Raw genomic sequence first — 13,732 nt, forward strand, 5'->3', positions numbered from 1 at the left:
AGAACTTTTTTTTCTGTTGAAAAAGTAAAATCAGAATATTAAACATCATTTACCTAGGAAAATAAGCACCTGGAGCCATGAACTCTATCTATCCTTTCTATCATTAAAAAAGACAAGTTCACAAAAGACCAAAAATTGGAAAATATTTAATGCAAAAGTTTTTAATTGGCCATATTTATTTGTAGTTTACGTGAGCTCCATTGTCCACACATAACAGTCAAAGGATAAACAAAAAGAACAACAAGTGTTAGTATTTGTTCACAAGTTACATCTTCTCTGATCAGCTGTGAACTAGGAAGTAGAATTATGCTGTAAAACCAAAAATCTGTTCAGAGGCTTGACCTTGATAGCACAGTATTATCATGATGATGAAACTACCACACGTACTTCCAGAAAAGTTTTAATTCCCCTTTTTTTCCCCCTGAGCAATTTTATTTGTTGCAGTTATTGCAGAGAACTATCTTGCTTTCATTCATATTTTATTTTTCCTAATGCCCTCTTTATTTAGCACCCCATGCCCCCTTTGCACTAATAGAACATAAGAAACTGCTCTGTACTTGCAGTGTTTATAACAGGATTCCTGTTCCAGATCCCAGGACAGTAGAGCAGCTGAAAGTGTTTAGTGGCTGGCTGTACCAGTATTCCGATCTTTGTAGCATTAAAATTAATTTTCCTCATCTTGGTGTATAAAGAACCCAAGTGTGCCGCTTCCCTCATTACCTGAAATTTTACAGTGACACCAACATCAGGAGATGTGGCAAAGCAGCTTTTTGGATATCAAAAGTTGAAGCCCTGGGAGTATTCACTTGAATAGACACTGCAGTTCTTGAAACCTTTAATAGGTTCTTCCTTTACAACTGCTGATGGCTGGAGCAATGAGGATGGATATGACCCAGGTTTTCCCATCACTTGGATAGCTCACAATTTTCCTACTTAAGGAAGAGAACAACTAGGCACACATCTGAAGATTGTACTTGGTGTGTAGTACTAATCAGCAATCTGCTGACTGTCACAGAGGAGGCTGAATAACTGAACATGTTTATTTATGTATACTGCAGTGTTGTGACACAAGGTAAAAATGAAAGTGGTTTGTTAACTATCTTAGCTGCTGTTCCTGTAAAGCATTTATTTTGTGCATGTATTGGGAGACACACTGTGCTCCATAAAAACACTGTTCTTGAGCATTATGTTTTTATAGAAGCATTATGTTTAATATGGATATATGTGGCAGGGAACGGGGGCAGTTTGGATCCCAGTTGGATGCAAGTATGCACTATGGTGACACTAATGTGCTCAAGCTGGGAAATTTTTGGATATTGAGGAAAACAGTCACCTGATCTTCCCTGGGGTGAAAGTGGAAGATAGGTATTTTTATTACGTTTTTTTTCTTTTGTTGTAACTAGGCTTTCCCAGTTCTGAGTTATAGGCCTCTAGAAAATTTCAGGTCTTTAAAATATACACTGTTGATTTTCTAACAATGGAATAATTTTGTAAATAGTGCTGACAAAAAGCTTCCAAAGCGATTAAATCAGTTTTGAAATAGAACTTTGTAAAGAGTTTGGTTGCATATATTACTAGAAATAAGAATGCAGAAGATTAAAAGAAATCCCTCAAAAGAGAAAGAGAGGAAGACAGTGCTCTAAAAATGTAAAAGGGATGCAGAAATAATGCAACACTAAGAGTAAAATTGACTATACTGTTACAGCAAATCCACAGTGCAAAGAAAATTACAGAATCAACTGTGACATACCAAAGTGTATGTCTTCATTGCTAAATCAGTGCTAGTGAGATCCTTTCTTGGGCTCTTCTGCTGTGCTCTAAAAGTTGATACTTGTCAGGCTCTAAGGTGTTCCATCTGGTAGTTTCATGACACCATGTTCATTTCCTTCAAAAAACCCATATCAAGATTATTTCAATAGTCAACGTACCATTGCCTGGCATTGTCAGTGGGGATGAGGGGGTAGATTTACAGACAGTAGAATTAGACGAATATAGATCTGAAAGTTAAACTTAGAGAATCTGGGATCAAACCATAATGTTTTTAACATGAATAGCTGTTTCGGCATTGATGGTGGTGTCGGGGTCCGTGTCTTTTGAATTCCACAGAAGAAACTGTGAACTGTTAATTATGTCTTTTTGTAGCCTTAAGGATAAAATGCTAATAGTTAAATACTTCACATGGATTTACAGTTGTAAGAATATATTGTTTATATCTAGGTATGTATTAATATTTCTTCTAAGCTATATCTTTAAAGTGTTTGAAGATACTACCCTTGCATGTAGTCATAAAAATAAAAACTTTTGTTGCTAACAGGTACATAAAATATGGTGAAGCCATATTTTTGAAATGTCAGGCTGTTCTGAACTATTCTGTTAGACAGAGATCTGAAATTTGTTGAAACTAAGTTGAACAGTATCAACAGATACAACTAACTGAAGCAGGCTCATATTTTAGAGACATGCTCTCTGTAATGATGAGAGCAGCCTTTGCTAAAGCAAAAAAAAGAGTAAAGATAAAAATAAATTTAGGAACTTTAGACAGTACTTCACTTAATTATATAATTATGATAATCAAAATTGAGTATAATCATACTTAGATTTGTTTAGTTTAATGATTGAAATTTAAATATATCTCTTGAATGCACTTGACATAAAATAAGCTCAAAATTTATGGGCAAAAGGAATAGAAATAATTAGATTATTTGATAGGAATGTAGTCCTCAAAACTGTCTGTATCTTCTGGTTTTTTTTTTAATTTTTAACTCCCATTATAGGTAAGCACTTTTATTAAAGCCATATAATCTACCCACCTGAATAAAAAATAGGTGTTTGAAGAATGGAGTTCAATTTTCAGTACATAATTTTATATTCCTTGCTTCACTTGATAATTTTACAACCATCAAAAATATGCAAGAGCTGCACAAACCGCAGTTAATAGTGCTGGAAGGACTTGTACTGATAATTTCTAAAACATGGAAGCTTCTATTTCACTTTTCGCATGCTCAATGACTTGGTTATCAATAGAGGGAGGAAACAATTATGGAGATCAGTAAATTGAAAAATAAATGACGGGCTCTCTCCTGTAAACACATTATGTGACTGACTTAAGTATTTGCAGAATCAGATCTTATGACAGAGCATCCATTATCCTGCAGTTCAGCATTATTTTATATTTTTTGATCAAAGCTGTGGTCAGTATTTGGAAAAATGAGACATCTTAATACATTTTTATGCATAAAAACTGAAATGCCTACTGGCTTTTCCTTTCATGTTTGCTTTCTGCCTTCATTGAGTATTTTAAATAAAGTCCATTGAAGTCGGTAGTAATATTAAAAATCAGTTGTTTACTTCACAAGCATTATTACAGAAACCTGTCTCCAATCTCAGATGTATACAGGCCTCATCCCAAGCTCCCTTAACCCTACCTGTTTTTACCTGGCATTTGTCATAAAAGTCAATCCAAAATTATGGCTAAGATGGGGCCAATCTTCTAGAATGAAAAAGAGATAGAAAGAAATTAAGGGCTAACACAGATATCAATATGGCAATGTGATTTAGAAAATCTATGAAGTTACTTTCACGGTTATTGTCTTTTTTTTCCCTTCCTCAAATTCCTCAACTTCTCTTCTAGTCCACCTGTCATGTGGTTGGCACTGTAAACATATTTAGATGTCAGATTACCATTGAAGTACTTTAATGCTGTTAAAAATTTGCATCAGTTTCTCTGTGTCAGAAATAATGTCTTCCTCTCAAACATGAGCAGAAACTTCTGGATAATACTTCTATGCAGATACATAGCTGTATTAATAATAATATGGAGTGTTTGCAGTATTATTTCTTTGATTTACACAGTATAGTCTAAGATATCTCTCAGTAGGTTACTTAATACAATTCCATTGTAAATGAGTTATTATTAATGGACAACACTGTATTCAGTTTTAGATAGGCAGTGTTATTAGCCAGAGCTGTGAAATAAAGAAACTTTCTCAAGTTTTCTACGAAGTACCTTTCCTATGTTCTGCTGAAATTAGATTTGTGCATATTGATATACATTTATTAAGAACATTTCTTTTTTCTTTTTCTCCTGGTACATTTCCAGAGCTCTAGCATGCAGTGAAGGTTTTATAGTCAGTGTGCAGTCTAGCAGATGTCATTCCATTTGCCTAAGCCCTTCTGACATTTGGAGTTGTGGATTAATTGAGCTACAGAATGAAATTTAATTAAAATTAAATACAGATTTGGCCATTGTATCTGTTCATTTTTTACACTCTGGTTGTGTACACTTGCAGCCAGTACCACAGCTTATTTGTTTAATCAGGATGCTATGTGGGAGAAGCTGCACTTTGTTTTAAACTGAAATTGTGGCAGATGCCAAGTAGAGCATCATTCACATAATTTCATGTGATACCTGCCACGTAGGTGATGCCATTGTTACGCCTCAGAACAACCTGAAGGGTGCAGACACTTCTATTTGTGGAGTTATTGAAAAAGAAAAAATTATGGAAGAGGTCGAGTTTCATTTGTATTTTTAGGTAAAGATTTTGTTTAAGCTGATGTTTTAAGTAAGCTTATGAAAAAATATGTTGAAAAGCAAAGAATTACAAAAGGGCAATTTATTTCTCTCATGAAGTGCCATTGTCAGAATCCATTTAGCCTTGAGATAGATCTGTAATGGAAATGTCGACAGAAGGCATTAAAAATGCCAGTACTTCATCCTAATATTTTTTTTATTAATAATTGAGTAGGTATATATGTGGAAAGCAATAGTATTGGGCAAATACTAGGTAAAGTAGAAGTAGCACTGGAGGGAATATTTATGGATTTTTTTCTTTATGCATTTAATTTAGTCCTATCTGGAAACACTTCTGCTCCTTTATGTAAGTAGCACTAATTTAAAGTATTCTGACTCAATCTAAATTAGATGACTCAGCCAGACACAGTAGATGGTACTAATAACTCTCCATGTATTAAAGAAGACATTTGTAGATGCCATCCTTAATATTGCATAATGAACTTAAGTGACACATTTCTACTGTGAAATCTGAGGATCTAGAGTATCTCATTTGTAGTTCAGTGAATGAACAGACTTTTTAGAAACTGAGTCTGTTTATTTGACTTCATCTTTGATTACTACAATGAAAAATGTTCTGGTGTAGCAAGCATTCAAAAGCCAGTTGACATATCAAAATATCCCTGGATATTTACTCAGACACTGAGATTAGCTCAGTTGGTCAGAGCCTGATACTAGTAATGCCATGGTGGTGGGTTTGATCCCCCTACAGGCCATTCACTTAAGAGTTGGATTTAATGATCTTTGTAAGTCCATTCCAACTCAGAATGTTCTCTGATTCAGTTTCCTACAACTTTTGGCTCACAGCGTCCTATAAACAGATGAAGCATCCATATATTTACTAGATAATGAAGGATTCCTCTTCCGTGAACTTCTCCATTCTCCACTTGAGTCCACATAAACTCTAAGCATCTTTAGCAATGCATAACTTTACTGCACTTTGCACGAAGCAATTTGTTTTGGTTTTGATGTGATGCTGTTCTCTGTGCTTGAGGCCCACCAACTCATAAGCTGGAAGAGATGATGTAAAGTGGATTTCTTCTCTCTAAGTCCACACTGCTCTAGATTTTGTGGACTTCTTTTATATCCTGCTCTGACATCTCTTTTCCAGCCTTAGCTAATCCCATCTATTTTTGTACCTCATTCAATTCTACTGTATCTTTTTTTTTCCATAAGATAGAGGGATGAAATGAGAAATACGTATGGTATTCAACACATGAGCAAGCCATGAATCTATATCCATTGCTCAGTATATGACTCCTATTTCCCTGCTTAACACAAATGCTTAAACCCAAGACTATTTTTTTTTTTTTTGCTTTGGGTTTGGATTTCTTTTGTTTTTTCCCCCAATTCTAGTCCTCATTGAACATACATTTTCCCAGACCTATTTAAGGCCTCAAGATTTCATGCATGACTGGTAATAATGTATTCAGAGCTCATTACAGTAAGGATTGAGATTCCTGTGCACATAACTTCATGTTTGTTGAATTTCACTTACCGTCCTAATACCCAGGAGTTCAGTCAAAAGGGCTTTCTTGATGTTTGCAGTATACAGTTCTTGATTTTAACACTTGTATCACCAGCAAACTTTCTCATTTCATGTTTGACTCATGCTTTTCCCAGCAACTATGAGTAAGTTAAACACTTAGGTCCTTGTGGAGTTTCTGTGGCATGCACCATGCAAGCTGACTCCTGTGCTTTAGCTAGATTTATCTATGTTGTGATCCTTTATTTTCTCCCATGATTGTTTGGTTTCTTTACAAGGCTTTGGTGAAAGACTGTCAGAAACTTTGAAAATCGAAGCAGACTATATTGAGCAGATCTCCTTTACAAACCCAGTCATTGATAAATTTTTCACAAATTATTTTCCTTTACCAGGGGTGGGATGACTCTGACGTGGTATAAGCAATTTATCTATCTGTACACATGTTTTGCTCTCTACTGTAGTATCCACTAACTGGTCTGATGTAGTCTTGAGGCTTACCAGTTTGCTTTCTGTCTTAATATGTAGCAGACCTACAGTGTTGCTGAAGTTGGGTGCAGTTTTTTGAAGGAAGGCACAGTTATGTGGATTTGCCCAAAGAGGTTTAAATTTAGTGCATTGTAGCTGCTGTTACAGACTGGATTTTTGACATTTCAAATCAGTTCTGTTGTTCTGCTCAAAACCAAAACAAAGGTTGTTTTTCTCTCACAGGCCGCTAAACAGACTGCTCCATCAATCAGTTGCTGATCAGGTCTACAGATCTAATCGTATCATCAGGTCACAAATGATATTTTTCCAATCCACATTCGAGATAGTTAATCATGTCTCCCAGTATCCAGCATCCTCACTGTCTGCTCTCCCTTGGCACATCACACAGTGTGTCACAGTTCTGGTCAGACAGTCAGGAACATCATTCCAATATGAAGTTGCTCCCAATTTGGTCATGAATACAGCTGGTCAGTCAAGACAAATGTGTTTGGTCCCAGCTAAACTGAATTCTTAGCAACCCTCCAAAACTCCCTATCTGTACTATCCATAAAAGTAGATGCATTCTGAATATTTATACTGTATAACATTGTTTTCCTCTTCTCTTCTGACTTGTAATCACCTGAAGTTTGATTTCATTTGCTGTTTCTTACTGCTCATTTACAGAGTAACAGTTAGAAACATGGCACTTTACAGACAAGAATAGACTTATAGTGTAATTCATAAAATGCCATATAAATAATTGAGTTTTTAAATGCTTTTGAAAACACATTAAAAGGATTTTAATGTGACCTTCTTATGCATGTGGCAAAAAGGGGATTAGACAAGGGGTTAAGACACTACTGATGCCATTATTATGTGCAGATGCACCTTCATAGCATGTGAATTAGGATCAAAGTAAGGTAGCTGGGTGGAAGGAGGCATAGGTTTTTGACTGAAAGCTGAGAGAGAGTGGAGAAGTAAAGACACTTTACCCTGAAGGTTAGGAGAACCAGCAACACACTAATTTGGAAGGGCCCATTGAAGTGAAAAAGGTTCATCCCTGTCTGCAAAAAAGTGATCAGTGAGGCATACCGCTCCATGACAGTCCTCTTACATTGAGTTGTGTACTAAAATTTGTGCTTTTTTTGATTGTGGGATGAAAAACAAAGATTTTTTTTTTTTGCAATTGCACATGTCAGAAACCGGTTGCACTCTAGATTAAAAAACAGTGAAATAACAAGTATCATTTAGAGAATGCTGAACTAAGAAAGGTGGGCAGTCCCTTGAAAATGGAGACAGATTTTTTTACAGGGGATAGAAAGATTTTAAACCTAAATTATAAGAAGGTGACATTCAGGATGATGTGGTAAAGAGACAAATGGCGAGAAGACGCAAAAGAAAATATAGACAAGGGTTTTTTGGAGGCAGTGGTCAGAATTCAGTGCAATGACTGAGAGGAGTAGCAGAGGAATCATACTGAAAGTAATCAAGTTCTAAATAAGACATGCAGCTGTGAAACAAAGAAATGGAAGACATGAAGAGACAATAGGTTACAGGTACAGATACAGATATCAGAAAAGAGCATTCAGTAGTAGAAGGCAGTCACGGCAGCAGGGGTGGAAAGATACTGTCAAAGAATAAGCAGATCACAGTACTGAGGATGAGAGTGGGAGGAATACAGTGGCTATATTTGGGAGTGATATTATGTACAAGTTATATAGCTTAAAAAATGCAAGAACATGTAATGGGAATATCCTATAAATTTTTTCAACTGTCAACACGTTGTGGCTCCTGATCCACCATGGCAAAGAGCTTGTGTCCAGCAAAAGCCACTATAACATGTTTTTTTATGTCATTGAAGGGAAACATGAAAGGACAATCTGATTTTATGGGAAGCATCTCTCTATGTATAAAGAGAATGGTTCATTTCAACCCACAGCACAATAGCCTTATGTACTGTATTTTTGATTTTAAATTATTGCTGTTTCGTTCATGCAATATCTATTGTTTTTACATTTTACTGATCTATTGTCAGTTATCTTACAGCCTTGAGTTTCATGGTAACTACTCACTGATTTTCTTTTAAAAGTTTTAAACTAATTGCCATTTGGAGTCATTGTGTGCCTTTTGATACATCTATTCAGGATAGTAAAATAATCTGCATTTATAACTATTACTGTATCACAGGCTCGAAAACTTTGGGATTATTAATTTTGCAAACTATGTATTTTTTAACTATAAGAAATTAAGTTCTCTGCTAATATTGAAAAGTAAGCAGCTATTCTTTATGGATCTCTTATTTAGTCTTGTTTATTTAGGGACAAAACTAATCTCATGTTTCTTCATTGCATGTTTGCAAGTACGAAGATTGTTTAAACAAGCTCTAAAAGTCAAACTAATTTTAGTGCCTGTTATTGATGCTTGCAATTTTCATGTGTATGTATATACCTCTATATGCATATTACTCAACGTGAAAGAGTCTTATTGTCCTGTCTTATACCTTGGTTCATGGTGCTTCTCGAAGTACCCAGATGGACTTTCCCATTAAGAATTGGAGATTATGATAACATGAGACAAAAAATGTCTTTCTATCCATCCCATTAGAAATTAATAATCTGCATGTGTTATACTCCTTTATCTAAGTTATACCGAGTTTAATAATTTTGACATTTGCTGGAGAAATTGCTTGGTGGGGTTCCCTACTTCACATGGTTTAGACTTGTGCCTAGATTATTTATTATGAAAAAGAAATTTGTGCTATCATTCAACCAGCATTGGAAATTTCAAGTCCAACAAATGCTAAGTTTACATAAAGTATTATATCAGATTTAACCTAAACTTTTTCCTTTTGCAGGTTGTGGATGGTTGTGTCCCTAGTCTAGAACATATAGTCAGAGCATCTACTCCTATCCTGGAGTAGCTATTGTATAAACAGAAATAATTTTTATTTGCTTGTTTTGAAAATTGTATAGGGTCAAAAGACAGAAAATTTAATTTTAGAACCATCTCCTAAAAGTATATGATTGCCCCAGTAGACTTGGATATACTCTTGTTTTCATAGCTTTTGTCAAGTGTACGCTATGGGAGCATTCTTCTGCTGTATTATTCCAGATTGTGCTCTTCAGCTTTAAAAGTTGCATGCTATCAGAATTGTTTTCCTCAGTCTTGAGAACTGCTACTATAATTTTCTCTTTTTCTTGGTCTTTAGCATAGCATTTTGTAATTCATAAACTATACTGAGAACTGACAGGATTTTGTTTTTTCTCCAGTAAGTATTTTAGTTTGGTGACCTCTGATCGTCAGGAAGAATATTTCAGAGAAGGGAAAGAAAATCTGTTAGAAATGCTTGGATGCCTTTGATAAAGAGATGCTTCATGGAGTCAGTATGACACACAGCATGGGTGTAATCCTTGACTGCAGGCTGGCTTTAAAACACCATGCGCCAGCCCTGGTCAGCTCTGCATTACAGGTCCTTTGGGGCTGGACTTTGTAATGATGTAAAGTCTATGATGCAGGCATTCTTAAATTCCCTTTAGTAGTCAAAAGGCATGGTTTTATAATAAACATACAGGCATTATCATCACGTGTGCTGTAAACTGTAAACTGTTGACTGGGTATGGACCAGGTGAAAAAAATGAATAGAGTTATAGCAGTATTCATGCTGGAATCCCTGAAAATAGAATCATGGAACTGTTTTTTCATTGACTTACACAGTACTAACAGTCTTTTTGAACAAACTGTGTCAGATGCATGTTATCTCACCATCATGAGATTTCAGTGTGTATCATTGAGGACATTTGTGAGGTTTTAGGAAATTTTCTGTTGTTTGGTTTTTTTTTTTCAGGAATGCTAAACAGTTGTCCATTGGAAGTGTTTGTTTCTGTTAAGAAAATGATCAGTTAACGTTGACATGCTTGCATAGAAAAGAAAAGACAATGAAGAGATAACTTGGAATTTCTAACATCCTCCGAAAATGTTGGCTGTGTAATTTGTTTTAAACTAAGTTGTGCTTTGAAATATCATAAGGACAATAAAAAGCATTCACAACTTGACCATTAATTAATCTAAGGATGCTGTTAATTTATAGGGGCTTTTTTTGCCTTTTGTTTGTGTAATTGCTTTTAAAGCTGTGGATGTGTATGAGCCACATTTTGCTGATAGCCCAATGTTTTACTTTTAAGAAGAATGAAAGTTGTTCTTTTTCACTTTGGTAAGAATGAACTGTCAGAGACTTGAAAAGTAATTATGGAAGTAATGCTACACCACCTCTTCTAGGTACTGCATACAGATGAGGTAGTTCTGCCTGTCCCCTTTTCCCTTTAAATGATGTCTTCTTCAGAAAGAAGTAAAGAGTAGGCTTGCTTGTCTTCAACTCCTCTTTCAGAAAACTGGTTTGAGTAATTGAACTTTTTTGTTTTGAAGGTTATAGATGGGCTGCTCTGCAGACCTGACTATGGTCATCTGTTTCAATAAATGTGCAGCAACCCCAAGAAAATTATGTGAGAAGGATGGGGTAATGCATGTTCATTTGCATGAAGCCATTGACATGGAACCATTTCTAGATTTTGTCTCACAGAAGGACTGACTCTTTTCGTCCAGCCATGGCTATGCTATAGACTGCAAGATAGCAGAAATAAAACAGGGGATATAACACATGAGGTACCTTGGGTACCAGGAACTTGCAGTCTGGAGCTCCTTGCAGGCTAATTTTCCTTGCTGAAGCAGAGTAAATTAGCCCACATGAGCTTGTGCTGCTTAAAGTGCTTCTGGTATGCAAGTTAGCTCATCTAAAAATAGCTTTGGAAATTCTCTATTCTTCGCAAGCTACAATGTGGGAGTGCATTTATTGTCTGGTGATGGCTGGAGCATGCATGGAACTAAAGTCATTAAAGATCAGAAGATCCTCTGCCTGTCAGTAATTTTTGACACAGTCTAAATGGTCAAGGTAAAATGTGGGTGAATGTCAACCTAATCTCCCTCTCAAAGATAAGAGATATGAGTTTATTAAACATAATATATATTTTTTAATGTTTATTTACTAATCATAAAATTAGTGTCAGATTAATATTGTTTAAAACAAGCATTTACAATGACTACTGGCTTTCATATGCTGGTGCTTTGGTAGATATCACGTTACTTTGTGCTGAAATTAGAAGTTTTATTTTCATCTGAATTGTCTCTGCCAGACCTCCTTTTATTGAAAGTATCAGTGATAGAAAAAAAACCCCAAAACCACAAAGTGGAAGCAACGCTTCGTCTACCAGTCTTATACATTGATATATCACGTTTTATTAAAAATGTGATTCATTTTTAATAGAAAAGAGATACCAGATCTGTGTTATTTTAATTTTAGATGTAAAATTACAATTTAGACTATAAAATCTGACGATTTTCACAGTGATAGCATAAGAAATGTTTTCCAGTGCTGTATGACAACTTTCTAAAATCCATATTGAATTACTTTCTGTTACTTTCTTTGAAATATCTTTCTGAAAGCATCCAGTGGTCTGTTTAAATGTGAATCAGTCTGTAGATACTTTAGTGAGTATACTTCGTTTTGTTAAAATTGTGACATAATTAAAGCAAGAATAGTACAAACCTCCCTCCATTTAAGAAGAGTGATTAGAGAAAGGAATTGTGAATATTACATTTACTTCACCTTTCTTGTTGGATATTTTGTTTCTAGAAGTGAAAGTGTTTTGGTGATGTAGGGTGTACCACCTTGAGTAACTTCTCACGTGAAAAGAAAACATGCAGAACTATTTTAGAAAGTTTTTGAACCCCTCTAACTTTCCACACTTGTGAAGACTTGCTGTGTTTCTGAGCTATAACAAGGAGATTTTTGTAAAATGCTCTTCATTGCAGAACTTGTTTTATATAAGAAATATAACTAAAAACCTAATTTCTTTTCTCCTTTTTGCACTGCAATCGACAAAGTGTGATTAATAATAGATTTAAATTTGCTAAGTGCATTTACTCCTTTGTGCCATCATAAAGAGAATCTATTACTGTAAAATTGAGGCTTAGTTCCAAATTGCACCATTATGAAGTTTTCTTCCAGCAATGTTTTGTCTCTAATACACTTCCCTCATTGTAATTCTATTGCAAACCTGATGTCTAGCATCAAGTCTCACAATAATTATTTTAAATTGCTACTAGGAACAGTAGTCCTGGTGGGATATATTACTACTATTCTAACAAGATGAATTTCAATGCACTTGTAACCATATTACTGTGTATTATGAAAAGAAGAAAATCTTTGATTTTTAGTAGGCAAGCAGAAATAGAATACTGCAAAATTATTTTTATCAACTTCTTAGCACTTCATGTTGCACTTTAGAACATGATTAAATTAAACTGGATTTATACTATCAAATTAAATTAGTAATTAATTATATATTGAAATGTATGATGAACTGTCACTATATAGTGGGTTTAAGTAAAATTTATCAATGAGATAGGTGGAGCTTTAGAAATGGGTTAGGGTGAAATTACCACTAGACTCAAAGCTTAGAAGTCTCCTGAGCTTCTGTCTAGAATAAATAAAAAATAAAAAGAAATGTGAACACAACAACTACACTGTAAGCATTCATTTCAAAATGACAGAAACCTTCAAGTTCTGTGGCTGTGCTTCATAATGAAGTCACAGAGTAGCTCCTAAATTCATATCAATGAGTCTAGAAACTTTAAGGTAGATATTCACCAGGTTTTTTTTAATTTGCACACAGCTGATACAATACAAATTCATTAAAGCTCTTTCTGTACTTCTATTATGTTTTGCAGTTCTAGAATTAAGTGCTTATGCTGTAATTAAATGATACAAATAATTATTTGCACACCGAAATTCACTATTGTTGATATTGAATGTAAATCTGTAGTATCTAAATCTAAAATGAACCCTCACACAGCAGCACTCAGACAGTGGCTAAAATTTTCCAACTTTTCCTGTTTCATATTTAGAAAATTCAGAACTGAATGTAGTATAAGCAACATCAAAATAAATTCCCCAGGTGAACAAGAGAATAAGACAAACTTGTACATTTACAGCTTGTGCAGCACTACCTGTAGTGACTTCATCCATAGACACAACTGTAAAAATTGCCCCACCCTTTCTAGTTTTGGGAAGAATAATGCCTGACTAGTGGAAAAAATTATAACAAACAGAAAGTGCCTTGAGTCTAATGGACTGGCTTGTTTGACTGCTCGCATCC

General features: G+C 34.9%; 1 protein-coding gene across 6 annotated transcripts in view; it reads left to right on the forward strand.

Moving 5' to 3' along the window:
• The window catches only part of KIAA0825 (KIAA0825 ortholog), a 252,870-nt gene that overhangs the window by 185,485 nt on the left and 53,653 nt on the right, over window positions 1–13,732 (forward strand). The gene's annotated exons all lie outside the window — the stretch shown is intronic.

This window comes from Aphelocoma coerulescens (assembly GCF_041296385.1).
Source record: "Aphelocoma coerulescens isolate FSJ_1873_10779 chromosome Z unlocalized genomic scaffold, UR_Acoe_1.0 ChrZ, whole genome shotgun sequence".
Lineage (NCBI taxonomy): Eukaryota > Metazoa > Chordata > Aves > Passeriformes > Corvidae > Aphelocoma > Aphelocoma coerulescens.